Source organism: Chrysochloris asiatica, unplaced genomic scaffold (assembly GCF_000296735.1).
Source record: "Chrysochloris asiatica unplaced genomic scaffold, ChrAsi1.0 scaffold00108, whole genome shotgun sequence".
Lineage (NCBI taxonomy): Eukaryota > Metazoa > Chordata > Mammalia > Afrosoricida > Chrysochloridae > Chrysochloris > Chrysochloris asiatica.
Genome location: NW_006408626.1, coordinates 6,359,013 through 6,378,590, shown reverse-complemented (window position 1 = coordinate 6,378,590; position 19,578 = coordinate 6,359,013). Strand labels below are relative to the sequence as shown.

The window sequence follows — 19,578 nt, the reverse complement described above, 5'->3', positions numbered from 1 at the left end:
CAAATCCAAAATCTGCTCTTCCTGTTCTGGGGAGCCTTTGACTGTCTCCAGTGCATTTGTCTCAGTTACTCTTTGGACATGTTTTGAGGTCGTTTATTGTGTTTGAGGTCTTTTGTTTGTCATTTCCAGTAGGTATATGGGTTGTTTAATGCTTAAATGGATGTTTGTTGTTGTGTTATTAAGCTTGCTGGGTTTCTCCTGGTGGATATGATCAGGAGATAGGCTTTCCTTTTTGCTTGTAATATTTATCAACTGTTATTGGCTCTTGTCTTAATGGTGGAATATTATTGGGTATGATTGTAGCTTGGCTATATGGCCATGATTGCTTACTCTTCTTGGGTAATGTAGGGAGAAAAAGCTCCCACTTCCAGGAAAAATATGTGATCAAAAGTCCCCAAATCAGAAACAATATAAAAGCAGAGACAAGAACCTACACTTTTAAACAAAAATAAAACTGTGGCTGATTGTCCATTTGCCTTACTATACAGGCAGTATGTGCACTGTAGAAACCTCAAGCAGTGGGTGGGGGTGTCCACTCCCTCAGGCTCCTCCTCTGGTCACAACCACAGAGGTGCACAGATAGATACTGAGAAGTAATGGGAGAAAGATTGTTTACTATTTTTGTCTCTGAAGGTCAGTTAAGTATCTACATGTGCACAGCATAATTCTTGAAATAGTTGCATCTTTTTATGTTAGAGTTTTACAGATTGTTCATATGGTTTGTCTGTCAGGCCAAACTTGCTTTTTTTCATGCTGTGTAGGCACGGGTTAGTGTTCCCACACAAATTAACTTTATGGCTGGGACCCACAGGCAGAAGTCAAAAGCAGCAGCCAAAGAATTTGCCCGTGGACTGATGGGGCTCTTTCTATCTGTGCCATAGGAAAGCTGTGGTCTCAATGCTGGACTTTTTTGGGAGTGTGCACCCCTCACCTGAAGGCATCATGCTGGGCAAAAAAGAGACAACAGGGAAGAGGAGGGGAGAAAAACCATGTAGAATCCCTCCACACCTACTTTTGCAAATGTCATTGCACTGCTTTTAGCACTGGTTCCCTGTGTTCCTCTGGCTGTGGCCCCACCCTCTCACTTCCACCTGGGTGGGATGGCCACTGAGGGAGTCCTGTGTCTTTACCGATTTCTAAATTGCAATGTTTTCCTTTATACTGTGATTTTTCCACTGGCAGTTGTGGGAAATGGATGCCCTGACCCTTATGCTAGATCGAGAGCTCTGGTGCAGTTTTGTGAGAGCACATCTCTGGGTTTTCAGCCCCTTCCCCACATAGCCTGTCCTACCTGACTCTGCTCTGCTGCCACCAAACCAGAAGTCTGTCAATAAACTTTTGCATTCCCTTATTAAAAAATGTTTTGGGCTGAGTGGTGAACCACGAATGTACTGCTGTCTTCACGTCTTCATCAGAAGTGAATCTTCATCCATGAAGGGCTGCTTTCAGGGACCAAACAGGTAAAAATGCTATGGAGCAAGATCATGACTTTAGGGAGGATGCTTTAACACCATGAAACGAAGTTTATATAGAGTGTCAACAGTGTGAGCAGAGGTGTGTGGATTTGCCCGGGGATAGCAGCTCTCTGTGCTTAATCCAAAATTGTAATGAGCACTATTGATAGTTGAATCTTTTTCCTGATAGTGTCCCAATACTGGTCTTTGAGAATCCCAGAAAACTGTAAGCATAATTTTCCAGCTGATAGTTGGCTTTTGAACTTTTCTTGGTGGGCAATGGAGGATGCTTCCATTCCATACTCTGCTATTTACTCTCAGACTCATAGTGATGAATCCATGTATCTTCATCAGTAACAATTTTTAAAAGAACCTTTACTTTTCGTCAAGTATCAGTCCAAATTTTGTTTGTAGATGTCCAAATGCTTCTGTGTATGCTCTTCTGTGAGTTGTGTCAGCACCCATCTCACACAAACTTTTTCAAACCGGAATCTGTTCTGGGTGGATTATTTCCTAAACAGAGTCATGCCTGATTTGCAAATGATTTGCCACATAATTCACTGCCATTCACCTATTTAACATAATCATTTCACATGCATGCTAAGTGTAATCATCAGCCATGGAAGTTATGGATGTTTTAATACAACTAGTTGTTGTTGTTGTTAAGTGCCGTTGAGTTGATTCTGACCCATAGCTATCCTGTATATGGTTTCCGAGGAGCAGCTGGTGAGCTTGAACCACCAACCTTACAGTTCAAATGGCTTTGCAGTCTGGCGCATTAACCCACAGTGCCACACTAGGATTCCAATATAACTAAAGTATGGGTAATTTTTGACTCACCCTCATGTATGTATACATATGTATATATATATATATATTGTTATATATATTGTTATATATATGTAAATATACAAACATATGTATGTTATTAAGTGCCTTGAGTGGGTTCCAACCCATAACATAGCTATATAGGGTTTCTGAGGAGTGGCAGGTAGATTTAAATTGCCAATCTTGTAGTCAGAAGTCCAGCACTTATCCTAAAGTCCCAGTGTGTTGCTGTTGGATAAACACTGAACTGCTAACCACAAGGTTGATCATTCAAACCCACCAGTGGCTCCTTGGACACTCTACACAGGATCACTCTAAGTCAGAACAGACTCGATGACTTTTAACAACAATAACAGTATATATATTGTTAACTGCTATTCTGACTCAATGATCCTGTCTAGATAAGATTCCTAAGGAGCAGCTTGTGCATTTGAACCACTGACCTTGCAGCAGTTCAAACCAAACTTGTGGTCCATTGCTTATCCTACAGTGCCACACCAGCACTCTATGTGTGTGCGTGTGTGTGTGTACTTCCTTTATAAACTTCTAAAATATTTATATATATTTATAAATGATAGTGGTTGTATATTGTCAAGTCAGTATAGGGTTTCCAAAGCTATAAACCTTTATGGAAGGAGAAAGCCTTATCTTTCTTCCATGGGGCCACTGGTAGATTTGAACTGCTGACTTTGCAGTAACAACTCAATCCACTACACTACCAGAGCGCTCTCTCTCTCTCTCTCTCTCTCTCTCTCTCTCTCTCTGTGATTTGGTATTGTAGGATTAGCATTGGACAGCTAACCACAAGGTTGGTGGTTCAAACCTACCAGCCATTCCTTGGAAACCCTGTACAGGGTAACTATGAGTTAGATCTGACTCAAAGACACTTAAAAATAACAATAAAGAAGAGGAAAAATTAGAAAAGATAGCAAAAGTTCTTAAAATTCTGAAGCATGGCATAAAATATGATGGCACACTTAGTGCTCCAGAGATCACAAAGAATAGAGAATCAAAGCCAAGTATCGTTTTTTCTTCGATTTTTTTTTTTCTTCATAAAATGCACAGTCTTTCAGTATTGGAAGGCTTTCTGTGAATTCAAAATGAAACTTGGTAATTTCTAAGACAGATGACTCTTGCCTAGTATGGCTAGCCAAGGAAATGACATCTTTATCAAATAGAGCATATGGGTTAAAGCTAAGTTCCTTAAGAGAAAGGTTTTCCAGACAAGCCAAAGCAAGTGAAGTATATAGATTCCACTGCCACACCCTCACCTAAGCAAAAATAAGACTTTCTTAAGAATGTTTGCAATACAGATTGTGTCCCGGTTCCAAGAGTGACTAGAAGATAGATGGACTTTTGTTCATCCCAGGCATGGACTCTTCATGTTTCACATTGTCCTGACTTCTGTCCTGCAGGAGACGAAAGTTGGGACATAGGGTATGACCTCACCTATCTTTCATGCAAGACAAATGTGATGAGCTTTTTGTAGATAACTGAACTTATACAAAGGTCATTTCATTTAACCTGCTACATTAGCTTGGGAGAGCTAATTAAGTTAACAAATATATAAATCAGTAATTTGATTATCTTTGCCTGACTTAGAGTAAGGGTAAATCTGACACAATGTATGAGTATCTTGAACCACGACTAATTTTTCCTTTGATGTTTATTAAGCTAATTGAAGTAGCTCATTCAAAAGTGAAATGCCAAACGCAGCCAAATCAAACCCTGTTTTACTAATTTACATATTTTATAGCATTAAGGAATACAGCAAGGAATGCAATACATAAACTGTAGGATTTTGAAATAGAAATAATTTTCAATTTACCAAGGAAAGACTCACTTAAAGGATTGAATTGACTGAGGCACCTTGTTTCCCTTAGTTAGGAAATTCAGTGATCTTTAGTAACTATAAAGATGACTTTATGAAGCGCTGGTAGCATCATGGGTTACCATCGGGCTGCTGACCCCAAAGCCAGCAGCTGGAAACCACCAGTCATTCCAATCCACTAGCCACTCCTCCGGAGAAAGTTGAGGCTTTCTGTTCCTGCAAAGATATACAGTCTCAGAAACTATACCGGGTCACTATTAGCTGGTACTGACTGGACAGCCTGCAGCAGCATGAAGATGATTTATAGCTCTCAGCAGTTTACCAACCAGTTCGCAGAAATTATTGTCTTTCGTTCTTTCAAATATCTTATAAGGCACTTGTGGAAGGCATTTTAATTTCAATTTTAAAATCCTGAAAGCTAAGGCTAAGGTGGTTTCTTATCCCCTAAAGTGAAATCCACGTATATTAGCAGGAGCTTCAACTTACAACAGAAACTTACTATCTCTAGAGATACTTCAAGTTAAGACAACCCAGTTTAGACCCATTAACAAACACTTTTTCTGCCTGAGTTGTTTCAAGAGTACATATATCTTGCACGTGATCTAAAATTCATACTGTTGTAGTTGTTAAGTGCCATCAAGTCAGTTCTGACTCATAGCAACCTTGCATAGGGTTTCCAAAGAGCACCTGGTGAGCTTGAACCGCTGACCTGGGGGTTCAAATGAATCTTTTAGTTCAGCACATTAACCCACAACACCACCCCAGGACTTATATTTGACAGAATATGTGTTTTGGGAGCCCTGGCAACATAGTGGATTACTAGCTGGGCTGCTAATCAAAAGGTCCTTAGAATCTACCAGTCATACCTTCAAAGAGATGAAGTTTTCTGCACCTGTAAAGATTTAAAGTTTCAGAAACCATATAAAGGGTCACTATGAGTCAGAACTGAGTCAGTGACACACAACTACCACCACCATATGTTTTCTAAGGTGTTCAGCACAGTAACTTGCATGTATTATAGCTCAGAAACCTGTCTTGTTAAAGTGGACTGTAACGTCAAAATATAATCATGTAATTATTTATTATGTATTTATTTTATTTCCCCATATCTATTTGTCATGGAGAAAATATCCCTTTTCCCATGTTAAATCTCTTTTAGATATAAAGCAAGGAATTATCTGGCTCTCTTTTCTTTAAAAAAAAATATGCACCTCTCAGGAATGAATTTACAAAGATAAATTTATACTGTCTTCTGACCATTTACTCCCATATCTTTTTGCCTCATGCATTTAAATCCAGGCCCACTAGCCTCGCCTTGGAAATGCTCTACAGGGTCACTATGAGTACAGCTGATTCCATGGCACTCAACAATAACAACAACAGATAGTTAATTCTCTGCTCTCAGCCAATAATGTAGTAACTTATCCTTCAGCATTTAATAGAGTTTTAATTTTGTTTTGTTGTTTATCTTCTATAGTCAATTTGTACCGTGCTATTGATAAATTTACACTTTAGGTTGGTAGTTCAAACCCACTAGCAATTCCTCAGAAACCCTACACAGAGTTGCTAATAGGCAGAACCAACTCAGTCACACTTAACAATAACAACAACCAGTTAAGAAACTACATATTATTCAGTTTGGATATATTATATGCTTTGACTAATGTTTTGATATATTTCTCATATGAAATTACAATTTATATAATTGTAACTAAATTTTTAAGAGAAAAATATTTATCTTGCCAAGAAGAACTGATTTAGAAAACACAAAAATGTAAGCATCATAACCAAATATAGCAAAAGCATCCCCCTACACCCCAGAAAAGGATAAAACATTTAAAAATTATTTCTAAGATTTTATTTAGAATTTCCTACCCCTACATCTGGGACTCATGGTGTGGCACTGTAGGATCAGCACTGGACTGTGAATCACAAGTTTGGCAGTTGAAACCCACCAGATACTATTTGGAAACCCTATACAGGGTTGCTTATGAGTCAGAACTAAATTGATGGCATCCTGTTATGAGGTGTTTCACAGATTCATCATTATTCTTAAACATTGCATTGTATTTCATTGTGTGTATGTACTAAACTTTGTTTATCCATTCTTCCACTGATGGACACTTAGGCTGTCTCCATCTTTTACTGTTGTGAATAGTGCTGTAGTAAACACCAGTATGCATATACATATACTTGTATCTTGGCTCATATTTCTTGTGGATATAAATACGTATATAAACAAGTAAAGGACTTGTTTGGTCATAAGGTATTTGTAGTTCCAATTTTCTAAGAAAGTATAACATTTTCCAGAGTGACTGTACCATGTTACAGTCCCACCAGCAATGTAGGAGGGTTGCAGTCTAGCAACACTCTCACCAGCATTTGTTGTTTTCTGTTTTGGTTTGGTTTTTTATTTGAACCTTTGTTGTTAATGCTGCTGTGAGATATCTCATTGTTGTTTTGATTTGCACGTCTCTAATAGCTAATGATCATGACTATGCCTTCATGTTTCTTAGCTGCTGAAGATCTTCCTTAGTTAAGTATGTAATCATGTTCCCATTTTTTAAATTGGATTATTTGTCTTTACCTAGTAGAGGTGTTGTAGTTTTCTGCACATTTTCAATATTAGTCCCATCTGATATGTCATTACAAAAAAAAGTTCCCAGGATGTGGGCTCTCTTTTGACTCTTTTAGTGATATCTTTTGATCCATATATGTCTAATTCTCAGGAGGTGCCAGTCATCTATTTTGTCTTCTACTGTTTGTATGTTTTTTGTAATGTTTGATAATGTATGTATACTATCTATTAGAGCCTCTAAGTTTGTCCCTATTTTTTCATTGATAATCTTTATATTTATAGGTTTTACATTTAGGTCTTTAATTCTGGTTGAATTTGTTTTTGTATATGATTTGAGATATTGGTCTTCATTCATTCTTCAGCAAATGGATTTTGAGTTTTGCTAGCACCATTTGTTGAAAAGATTATCTCTTCCCCATGTAATGTGCTTTGGTCCTTTGTCAAAGATCAGTTGACTGTATATTAATGAATTTGCTTCTGGATCCTCAATTCTGTTCCATTGATCTATATGTCTTTCTTTTTGTACCTGTACCAGGCTGTTTTGACCACTGTGGTAAATTCTGTGATCAGGGAGTAAGAGGTCATGAAATTTGTTCTCCTTCTTAAATGTTGTTTTAAGTACTTTGGAATTGGTTCCAATTTATAGAAACTCTGTATAGGGTTTCCTAGGAGTGGGTGGTGAGTGAACTGCCAACCTTGTAGTACAACGTATTATCCTGCAACACCACACCAGGACTCTTCTTCTTAAGTATTACTTTGCTTATCTGAGGTCTCTTTCCTTTTCATTTAAAATTTGTGGCCATTTTTTTCCCATCTCTTTAAAGAATGATGTTCTAATCTGGATTGGGATTGCATTATATCTATAGATTCCTTCAGGTAGTATTGTATGTCTATATAATTGATAATGAAACTCTCACCAGAGTGTTGATGATTAAAGATAATGTATGTATAATAAATTGATGCATGTGCTATGTATCAACCATGTATAATAGGTAGCATCATCATTATTATCTCGTTCTTATCTTCACAAACACTACTGGTGTGATGATAATTAACAATGTTAATTGAGACTAAAGGATGTATTGTAACCTACTTCCTAAGTTCAAATCAGTATGGGCTGATAACAAATGCTATTTATCATGTATACAATTTATTTGAACTAGTCATTTGAACTGAACGTTTTTCCAAACATAAAATAAATCAATTTGATGACCCTAATATTCTTTGGGAGTCCTGGTGTGGCACTGTAGGATAATGCATTGGACTGCAAGATCAGTTTGAATCACAAGGTCGGCAGTTCAAATCCAAGATCGGCAGTTCAAATCCACTGGTCACTCCTCAGTCTAGGTCACCCTATCTAGGATCTCTATAAGTTGAAACTGACTCGACAGTGCTTAGCAACAACAACAAATATTCTTTGCATTTTCCTCTTGCTTGATGGAAGTGAAGAAGACTTAAAACATTTACTGATGAAGATTAAAGCACACAGCTTGGTTTGGATTGCATCTCAATGTAAAGAAAACAAAAATCCTCACCACTGGACCAATCAACATTCTTATCAATGGAGAAAAGACTGAAGTTGTCAAGGACTTCATTCTTCTTGGATTAACTAACTATCAACACTCATGGAAGCAGCAGTCAAGAAATCAAATGACATATTGCATTAGGAAAATCTGCTGCACAAGACATTTTTAAAGTGTTGAAGAGCACAGATGTCACCTGATCCAAGCCATGATATTTTCAATAACCTCATATGCATGTGAAAGCTGGACAGTAAATAAGGAAGACCGTAGAAGAATTGATTCTTTTGAGTTGTGGTGTTGGAGGAGAATATTGAAAGTGTCATGGGCTGCCAAAAGAACCAATAGATTTGTTTTTGAAGACATGTAGCAAGAGTGCTCCTTGGAGGCCAAGATGCCCAAACTTCATCTCTCCTACTTCGGACATATTTTCAGAATGGACCAGTCACAGAAGGATATCACATTTGGTAAGGTGGATTGGCCAAGTGGCAGCACCGATGGACTCAAGCATGGCAACAGTAGTGAGGTTGGCCAGGGATTGGGCAGTGTTTCGTTCTGCTGTGCATAAGGTCACTATGGGTCAGTACCGACTAGATGGCACCTAACAACAACAACAATTATCTCTTAGCTATCTTCTGATAAAGACTATTCCCTAGCTGTATTTTAATGAGGGGACAGGTCTTCTTTCATTGTTATTGTGGTCCAGAGTTCTTCAACTAGATTAATGTGTATAGTATTACTTCTATAAGAACTTTTATTTCATTTTGCTACAATTTTTGTGCCAGTTCTGTGGATTCTCACAACAGCCACTTTATAATGTTGCTTACTGTACAATGCACAACATTTGATTCACCTTTTATCCATCCTGGCCTATGTGTCTCCTGGAACAGCACTTCCACATCAACACTCTGACCTCAGACTCCCAATTGCATATGAAAATTACTGACAATGCATGGTACATTTTGGCCCCTTCTTACACTGGACATTTCTTACTGCTTTTGAAGGGACTGTGTACTTTGTTGGGACTTATTTTCTATTTCAGACTTCATCCCTAGAAGACAATGGAAAGGTGTATGGACTTTTGTAACCATTGTTTTTAAAGTCTTAGTATTCACTGTACTCTAAAGCTTGCCTTATACATTTGATTCTGAACATGGATAAATCATTTTGCTGTTCCTTAGCCTTTTATGTATTTTTCTCACTCTTCTGTGGAGGGATTATTTTGCCTTTTCTCAAGCAACAGAGAATGTATCTCACATTTGCTCATATGCTGTCTTCTGTATCCTCAGAGTTGGCTATCATTTTTCTAATATTTATCAGCCTTTTCCCTGAAATTCTCCTGATAGTATTAAAGAATATAAGAAGAAAAAATGCCAGGAGAAATCAGAGCAGCAGAAGGGTATCTGACTCATTATCTGCCAGACATTTAGTCAAACCTCTTCTTTCACGAACATTTTGAGACAAACCTAATATGTTGTAACAGAATGGGAATCTTTAACTGTCTATGTTTAACAAGCATGTTTACTGTGGTCCTAAATGTGGGATTGATGGCATCAAGTGTGGTAGTGGTAGTGAGGTTGGCCCAGGATCGCACATTGTTTTGTTCTGTGCATGGGGTCACTATGAGTCGTTTCCGACTCGATGGCACCTTACAACAACAACAACAACAAATGTGGGATTGTAGGTTCAGCACTGAACTGTTAACCACAAGGTTAATGGTTCAAACCCACCAGCCACTCCTTGGAAAGCCTAAACATGGTCTCTATGAGTCAGAGCTGACTCCGTGGCATTTAACAACCACAGACTGTGTGAAACACCTTTAAAACAATTTTCCCCAGCTCTTTTTCATTAAAAGGCAATATAAGTTTTGAATAGGTGATTTTTTAAATATAAATAAAATTTAAACGCTAAAATTTCTTCCCAGAGGCATGTATCTGAAATACAGAGTCCTGGTATGGCAGAGTAGGATAAGCAATCAATTGTTAATCACAAGGTAAAGGGTTCAAACCTACCAACTGTTCCTTGGAAAACCTATACAGGGTTGCTATAACTTGGAACCAACTCTGCTCCACTTAATAACAATAAAGCAATAGTTCTACTAGTGTGCTCACACATGCACACATACACACACAAATATACTGCTGTATTCAAATTGACAAATTAAACATAATTTCAAGATAAACAAAATTTCTGTTTTGATGTAGATGCAAAGAATGTTATGGATATACATTGAAGTGTTTTTGAAATAAACATTTGGTAGATAAAGAAAGATTTCTGGGAAAAATTATTACTGAAAGACTGTTTGCTAATGTCTTAGGCTGGATTTTCTAGAGAAGCAAAAACAATGAAATATATATATATATATTCATTATCAAGAACATGTTAGAAGGTAAAACTAATAAACAAAAAATGTCAATTACCTGGATATAGATGCTGAGTGAGAAGCAAGTCAAAAATGCTCAGACAGATTACTGGTTTAAAATTACTGAATCAAATTATGTCATACAATGTCCATGTCCAAATAGTTAAAATCAACCAAATCAGCAAGTCCAATTCACTCACACTCTTGCTCTCTGTCTGCATATGTGTGTTTACAGAATACATTCACATAAAATCAATAGCAAATAAACAAGAAAAGGGGCACAATTCAACTTTTTAAAATTAACAAAGGTGTAGTCTAAGATAAAAACTAAACTCTCTTGGTTGAAAAAAAGAGGCAATTACAGAAAGATTCCTAGCCTGTTCCCCATCTCCGATATTTGTGAAGCAGGAAAATAAGATAATTCTCACTACTGTTCCCAAATCTGGAGAGAAGTAAGACTCCTGAGTATCCTGGGGCATCAAAAAAACTACTTGTGGAGAGGAATAGAACACAAAGAAGAAATGATAAATGGCTGGTTTTTATCTAGAAAAGTAGTTTACTGGACTGAAGAATGAGATGAACATTCATTCATTCTCACAGATGTAGAACATACCCCTGAATAAAGTGCCAGGAACCTTGAAAGATAACAACTCACAAAATGTCAAGCATAAGCAGTGTTATTGTTAAGTGCTGTGGAGTCAGTTCCTGCTCATAACAACCCTGTATAGGATTTCAGAGGAGCTGTTAGTGGATTTGAACAGCCACCCTTGTGGTTAGCAGTAGAGTGTTTATCATATAGCACCATATCAGGACTTCAGCATCTCGGCTATTTTAACTAAGCCCAATTCTGCACCACACCACCAAGGCCCTACCCCTACTCTGAAGCCATCAGATAAGGAAAGAAGACAACATATCTAGCATTCAAACTGGAACTGTTTGGGTAGATAGTATTTCATACACAGTAAGATGCTTAGTCAAGAAGTTTCCTATGTTACAGTGCAATCTAAGGGAGAGCTGAATAGACCTACACAGTATGCAAGAAATAGTACAGCACACTTGAAAATAAACAGGCATCACTGAGAAGCAATTTTACAAACCTTTAAAACAAAGGAACAAGAAAAAAATACTGTGAGCTATAGAACAATTTAATAATAATATTTATATAAGCAATATACTCAATGTAAGGAGTCATCATGTAGCACTGTAGGATAAACACTGGATTGCTCACCACAATATCAGCAGATCAAAGCCATCAGTCATTCCTTGGAGACCCTATGCAGGGTTGCTATGAGTCAAAACCTACTCAATGCACTTAACAGCATCAAATCAATATAAAGATGTCATAACAGAACGGGACACAGGAAGACGCAGTTCTTAGAAAATAAACCACCATTTTTACAGAAAAAGTAAATTAGAAACAGCTAGGAATGGAAAATTCAACTAACTTAGTGAAAATGCTTGATATAAAACACAGCAGACAGGCCGCCATTCTCCCGGGTACCCTACAGTGCAACTCTAGGATACAGGGTTTGCATTGGAATAGGTCTCTGGCACCTGCCTCTTGATTTAGGGCCTGAGAGAATGAAGAAATGAATGGTCTACATGTGAGGCAGGGTGCTAGTTAATGCCTCTCACCCGGTGTTGAAAACTTTTTATTCATTCTTGTTTGCCCAGTGGCAGCTGGGTTACACTGGACCATCGCAGTGAGAACCACACTGTTGCGAGTAACAGAACCCACTTTAGAGATGACATTCAAGGCTGAGCAGGATTCAGCCACAGGTACATCTGAAAGAAAGCCATCTGAGCACAGAGAACAGCAAAAACTAAGACCTGGCAGAGTCAGGACTGTCCTGGCTAAAGGGGAAATAGTGGAATGATCATAGGACCTCAAGAGGCTGACAGAAGATCTGAAATGTCAGACGGATTCTATGTCCTGGGAGTATCAAAAGACTTCAGTGGAAGAGAAGCAGTGATGCCTGAAATGGAGCCAGAGATGATGACGTGGAGTGATGGAGCAACTGGAGACTTTAGATCCAGAGAGGGAGAGCGACTGTGTGCTGAAGACCTGGGGGTATGGGGCAAGGACTGCACGGAGGGGATTGTAACCATGGCAATGAGACGATATATGATAGAATGAATGTAAAACTAATGTTCTCCCATGTAAACTATCACATAATTCACAATAAAACATTTAAGAAAAAAATTAATTAAATAAATAAAACAAACAAACAAACAAAAAAAAAAACACAGCAGACAAAGCAATCAAAGCTAAACCAATAGGGCTAATGAAAAATATTATCCAGTGGTCATTATTGGTATCTCTGTAGTAGGAAGATCCAAAAATGGGAGAAAAGGATATTTTAAATACAACACAATAAAGTATCCTAGGAAAGGAGGTTAATGTTTGAAGAGGGGGATCAGCAGAAGGATAAACAGGTCAGAGGAGTGGAGAATAACAAGGAAGGAAAGAGACAGAAATATGCAGAATTTATTTTCCAGGCATTGTTCTCGCTACTTTGCTGGCGTCAGCATACGCAGACCCTGGATTGATCTGTGGCCCTGTGACATGGACGAAAATCCAATTCCGAGGCCCTCCTCAGGATAGCAAGCCATAGACTCTGAGGGCCAAAGGAAGTGACCTCCTGACGTCCCGGGTTCGTTGGTTTTTGCGAACTCACTGGTTGGCTACCTCTGTATAATTTTCTTTGGTCCTAATATTGTTCATTCTATGCTTCTAACTCCAATAACTATAGCTTCTGAGAAAATGGTTTCTTTTACAATGCCTCTCTTAATGCCTCCACTGTGTTGGCAGTGCGTGGAGTCTTGGGAACAAATCTTACTGAGGAACAAGCGATAGTCACCTGGGATGAATGTCAGAACTGCTCCTTATTTGATTATTCAGTTATGTTTGATATCCATGAACAATAATGGATTTGAAACCCCTTTTTAGAGCCGAGGCAGTAAAAGTTTCCTCATATAATTCAGAAAGGCCAGGAACAGGTATATTGGGAATATGAGAAAAGGTTTTTAGAGAAAAACTACCCAAGGTTTGTAAATAAAGTGGAATGGTAAATTCTGGGAATGTTGGATTAGAGGATAATAGTGGCAGCCCCATTAAACCGCCTCTGAATATAATCAGTTTAACCCAGATGCTCTCCTTTCTCCTGAAAGTATATAGGAATGTGATAATTAAGAACAATGTAGCATTTTAGATATAGATAAATGAAGCCTGGTGCCTGAGATCTTGCTCACAAACAAAAGTTTGCAAAGTGTACAGAGACAGCTTGGCTCCTTTCAGGAACCTTGCTTTATGTTAAGTATCCTTGAGAAACCGCACGTCGCTGCTCTAGATCATTTAAGCCTAAAAGTTAATATATAACAAACAGCTTGATTGAACCTTTTTTCTGTAAAAATAAAAATGCTAGATTGTTAAGAAAAACTATGAAAATATCTTAAAAGTTGTTCCTGTGAATCATTATGTCCTGTTTTGAATGATTAATCACATTTCAGTTCTGTATCCTGTCTTATCTAAAGAATCACATCCTCCCTTTGTGAATTACATCCTTTCTTTGTAACAAATCCCTCCCTAAAAAAAGAGAATAAAAGACTGAGGTACAGTGAGTTCTGCATGCAATGCTAGGCAATATGTTTACAGATCTGCCTACCTGCCAGCTTGCATCATATCTGTGTGTCCGTCTTTTTTGTATATATTTCGTCTCTCTCTTTCTCTATCCCTTTCGCCGCCAGATCTCCCTTCTTCATGACACCCACACTTCCTTGTCGAGGCTGGACCTCAACATAGGACCTCGACACTACTTTAGATATGTTAACTCTGTATTGAATAAAAACTATTATCATGCTTGTTTTCAGATGCCAAAACTGAGGCTTAGAGAGCACCTGCCCCAGGTCACAAAGGAACTGGAAGGGCATGGATTTAAACCCAGGTAGTCTGGTAGCTTAGTGGTTATAAATCTGGCTGGTAACCTCAAGGTCAGCAGTTCGAACCTACCAGCTGTTCTGTGGGAGAAAGATGAGGCTTTCTTCTCCCATAAGATTTACAAGCCTCGAAAACCCTGTGCATGGTTGCTGTAAGTCAGAACCAACTCCATGGTACTTAACAACAACAACAGTCTGACATTAAAGATTTAAAGAACACAACATGTTCCAGGAATATTTGCAACAAAAGTAAGTGACTCGTTATTTGAGTACTTGAGGCAAAAAGAAAGGAATTTGTATTATCCCTAGTGTATGAATTATACTTGGTTGTTGTTGTTAGGTGTCACTGAGTTGGTACTGACTCATAGCAACCTTATGCACAGCAGAATGAAACACTGCCCTATCCTGGGCCAACCTCACTATTGTTGACATGCTTGAGCCCATTGATGATGCCACTTTACCAATCCATCTCGCTGGGCTTTTCCTCTTTTTTTCTGACCCTCCACCCTACCAAACATGATATCCTTCTCCAGAGACTGGTCCCTCCTGACAATATATCTGAAGTATGAGAGACAAAGTTTGGCCATCCTGGCCTCCAAGGTGCACTCTGGCTACACTTCTTCCAACACAGATTTATTGGTTCTTTTGGTAGCCCATGGCAATTTCAATATTCTTCTCCAAAATCATAACTCAAAAGCATCAATTCTTCTATTCACTGTCCAGTTTCTCATGCATATGAGGTTATTGAAAATACCATGGCTTGGATCAGGCACACCTTAGTCCTCAAATTGACATCTTTGCTCTTCAACACTTTTAAAAGGTCTTGTGCAGCAGATTTCCCTAATGCAATACATCATTTGATTTCTTTACTGCTGTTTCCATGAGTGTTGATAGTTGATCCAAGAAGAATGAAGTCTTTGACACCTTCAATCTTTTCTCTGTTGATAAGAATGCTGTTTATTGGTCCAGTGGTGAGGATTTTTGTGTTCTTTACATTGAACTGCAATCCAAACCAAGGCTGTGCTCTTTGATCTTCATCAGTAAATATTTTAAGTCTTCTTCGTTTTCCGCAAGCAAGGTTGTATCATCTGCATACCACAGGTTGTTAATTAATTATGCTAGAGATTCTTAAAATGAGAATACATCTTTTCTATAATTTGTGATTTAAAATTTACCAAAAAAAAAAAAAAACAAGATGCCATCTTTCCCTCCTTCTCTCTCTGCTTCTTCACTTAAATGATCAGAGCCATATTTCTGTATGCAAAAAGGAGAAAACCTTTTAAAAATGATTTTCATAGTTTTATATGGTATGCCTAAATTCTTCCCCAAATATTGACTTCAAATGAAGCACCACCTTACAGTAAGCTCAAAGTCCACTTAGAGCTTCTAAGTAGCTTTTTCATCTCTCACTTCTAAACAGGAGAAGATAACCAGGGTTTAGCATACATCTGAAGAAAACTGATGGAAATTGTCATGGATTTCATTTTACATAGAACCACAATCAACATTCATGACAGCAGTAGTCAAGAAATTTAAAAATGTACTAATTGTTGTTAAGTGTAATTGAGTTGGTTCCAACTCATAACAACCCTGTATCATTTTTCCAAGAAGTGGCTGGTGAGTTAGAACTGCTAATCTTGTGGTTCAAACTGACCTTGCAGTCTAGTGTTAATCCTACACAGCCAAACCAGGACTGCAAAATGTTCAAACCCACAAGCCACTCCTCAGAAACTCTATACAGCATCACTATAAGTCAAAACCTACTGTACTAAAAATGTACTGTAAAGTTACAGAAATCAAGACAGTGTGATATTGGAAAAAAGATAGAGACATAGATCAATAGAACAGAATAAAAAATATAGAGCTATAACCTATGTTAATGGTCAGATTTTATTATGAGATTTCCAAGGTAATTCAATGGGAAAGGACTTTTTTTTTCTTCTGAAAATGGTTCTGGGAATATTGTGAGGATGGCACAAGACCTGGCGGTGGTTTGTTCTGTTGTATATAGTATATCTATGAGTTGGAACTAACTTAACGGCACCTAACAACAATATGCAAAAATGCTGTTTCCTAACTTCTTACAAAATAATAACTGGAAATGAATCAAAAGCCTAAATGTAAATGTTAAACTATAAAACTTTTAGAACACAGAGAAACAACTTTGTGATCATTGCTAAGCAAAAATTTCTAAAATGCAAAACTAAGACCATGTCACATCAAAGTGTATAAACTATCTTTCATTAAAATTAAAAATGGAAGGCAAGCCACAGACTTTTATAATCTTTGATTTTATACATTTGATAAATAATTTAGGCCTAGAATGTATAAAAATCAGTAATATCATCAAGCAAGGTTGTATCATCTGCATATCACAAGTTGTTAATGAGTCTTCCTCCAATCCTGATGCGATGTTATTCTTCAAGTAACGCAGCTTCTCAGATTATTTTCTCAGCATACAGGTTGAATAAGTATGGTGAAAGAATACAACCCTGTGGCACACCTTTCTTAATTTTAAACCATTCAGTGTTCCCATGTTCTGTTTAAGCAACCGCCTCTTTATTCCTGTACAGATTCCTCTTGAGCACAATTAAGTGTTCTGGAATACTCATACTTCACAACGTTGTCCATAGCTTGGCATGATCCACACAATCAAAAGCCTTTGCGTAGTCAATAAAGCACAGATAAACATCTGCACGGGTAAACACCTTTCTGATATTCTCTGCTTTCAGACAAGATCCATCGGACATCAGCAATGATATCCCTTGTTCCACGGCCTCTTCTGAATATGGCCTGAGCCCCTGGAAGTTCTCTGTCAATGCATACTTGCAGCCATTTTTCGTAATACCTTTAATAAAACTTTACTCACATGGGATATCAAAGATATTGTCTGATGATTTCCGCATTCCATTGGGTCACCTTTCTTTGGAATGGGCACAAATATCTATCTCTTCCAATCAGTCAGGCAGATGGTTATCTTCCACATTTATTGGCAGAGATGAGTGAGTGCCTCCTGTGCCGCCTCACTATCTTGAAAGATTTCCATTTTTATTCCATCAATTCCTGGAACCTGGTTCTTTGCCAATTCTTTCAATGCATTTTGGACTTCTTCCTTCAGTATCATTGGCTGTTGATCATAGGCTACCTCTTGAAACAGGCAAACACCAACCATTTTCTTTTGGTACAGTGACTATGTGTACTCCTTCCATCTTCTTTTGATGCTTTCTGCATCCTTTAATAATTTGCCCAGAGAATCCTTCAATAACGAAAGTTGAAGCTTGAATTTTTTCTTCAGTTCCCCAGCTTGAGAAATGCTGTGTGTGTGTTCTTCATTTTTGGTTTTCAGACTCCAGATCTTTCCACATTTTGTTGTAATATTTGACTTTAGCTGACCTTTGAAATTTTCTGTTCAGCTCTTGTACCTCCTCATTCTTCCATTTGCTTTAGCATCTCTTCACTGGAGAGCAAGTTTCAGTATCTCTTCTGACACCTGTTTTGATCTTTTCCTTCTTTCTTGTTTTCTTAATGACTTTTGCTTTCTTCCTGTACGATGTTCTTGATGTCATTCCACAACTCTTCTGGTATTCAGTCTTTAGTATTTAATGTGTAAAATCTGTTCTTCAGATGATCTCTAAATACAGGTAGGATATATTCAAGGTCATATTTTGGCTCTCGTGGACTTGTTTTCATTTTCTTCAGCCACAGTTTGAATTTTCGTATGAGTAATTGATGGTCTGTTTCACAGTCTGCCCCTGGCTTTGTTTTAACTGACGATATGGAGCTTTCCATTGTCTCTTTCCATAGATGTAGTCAATTTGATATCTATATATTTCATCCGGCGAGCTTCATGTGTATAGTTGTCTCTTATACTGTCTAAAGAAGGTATTTGAAATGAACAAATCATTGATATTGCAGAATTCTATCATGCGATCTCCAACATCATTTCTATCACCAAGGCCATATTTTCCAACTACTGATTCTTCCTCTTTGCTCCCAACCTTTGCATTCTAATCACCACTAATGATCAATACACATTGATGGCATTTTTGATCAATTTCAGATTGAAGAAGTTGGTAGAATTCTTCTATTTCATCTTCACTGGTTTTAGTGCTTGATGTGTAAATTTGAATAATAGTGGTATTAACTGGTCTTCCCAATAGGTGCATGGATATTATCGTATCACACACAACGTTGTATCTCATGACTGGTCTGAGTATGTTCATTTTGACAATGAATGCAACAAACACCATTATTCTTCAATTTATCATTCCTGCCCAAGTAAACAATGTGGTTATCAGATTCAAAATAGCCAATACCAGTCCATTTCAGCTCACTAATGCCTAAGATATCGATGCTTATGTGTTCCATTTCATTTTTGACAATTTCTAATTTTCATAAATTTATATTTCGTACATTCCATGTTCTGATTATTAATGGATATTTACAGCTGTTTCTCTTCATTTTCAGTTGTGCTCCATCAGCAAATGAAGGTCCCAAGGGCTTTACTCACCCAGGCTTTACTGCATTCGTGTCATCACAGTCAACTGTACTTTGAGGATGCAGTTCTTCCCCAGTCGCATTTTGTGTGCCTTCCAACCTGAGGGGCTCAATTTCTGGCACTACATCTGACAGTATCTCTCTACTATTCATAACACTTTCAGTTACTAAATATTCACAATTACTTCATCACTCCTTATTACTAGTCTGTCTTTGTCTGGAAGCTTTTCTGAATCCTGTCCACCATAGGTGAGTCTGCTAATATTTAAAATACCAGTGGCATAGTTTCCAGAATCACAGCAATTTACAAGCCACCACAGTACAACAAACTGACAAATGAATGTTGGGTTGGTGTTGTTAGGTGCTGTCAACTCAGCTTTAACTCATGTTGACCCTATGTACAACAGAAGGAAACACTACCTAGTCCTGCCCCACCCTCATAACTGTTTTGTTTAGTTTGAGTCCATTGTTGTTACCACTGTGTCAGTCCATCTCCCTGGGAGTTGTCCTTTATTTTTCTGACTCTCCATTTTATTAAGCATGTTGTCCTTCTTCAATGACGGTTCCTCCTA

At 37.8% G+C, this 19,578-nt stretch overlaps 1 pseudogene; it reads left to right on the top strand.

The window, feature by feature from the left end:
• The first annotated feature begins 3,905 nt into the window (after positions 1 to 3,905).
• On the top strand, positions 3,906 to 9,670 carry LOC102813449 (annotated as a pseudogene).
• The last annotated feature ends 9,908 nt before the right edge of the window (positions 9,671 to 19,578 follow it).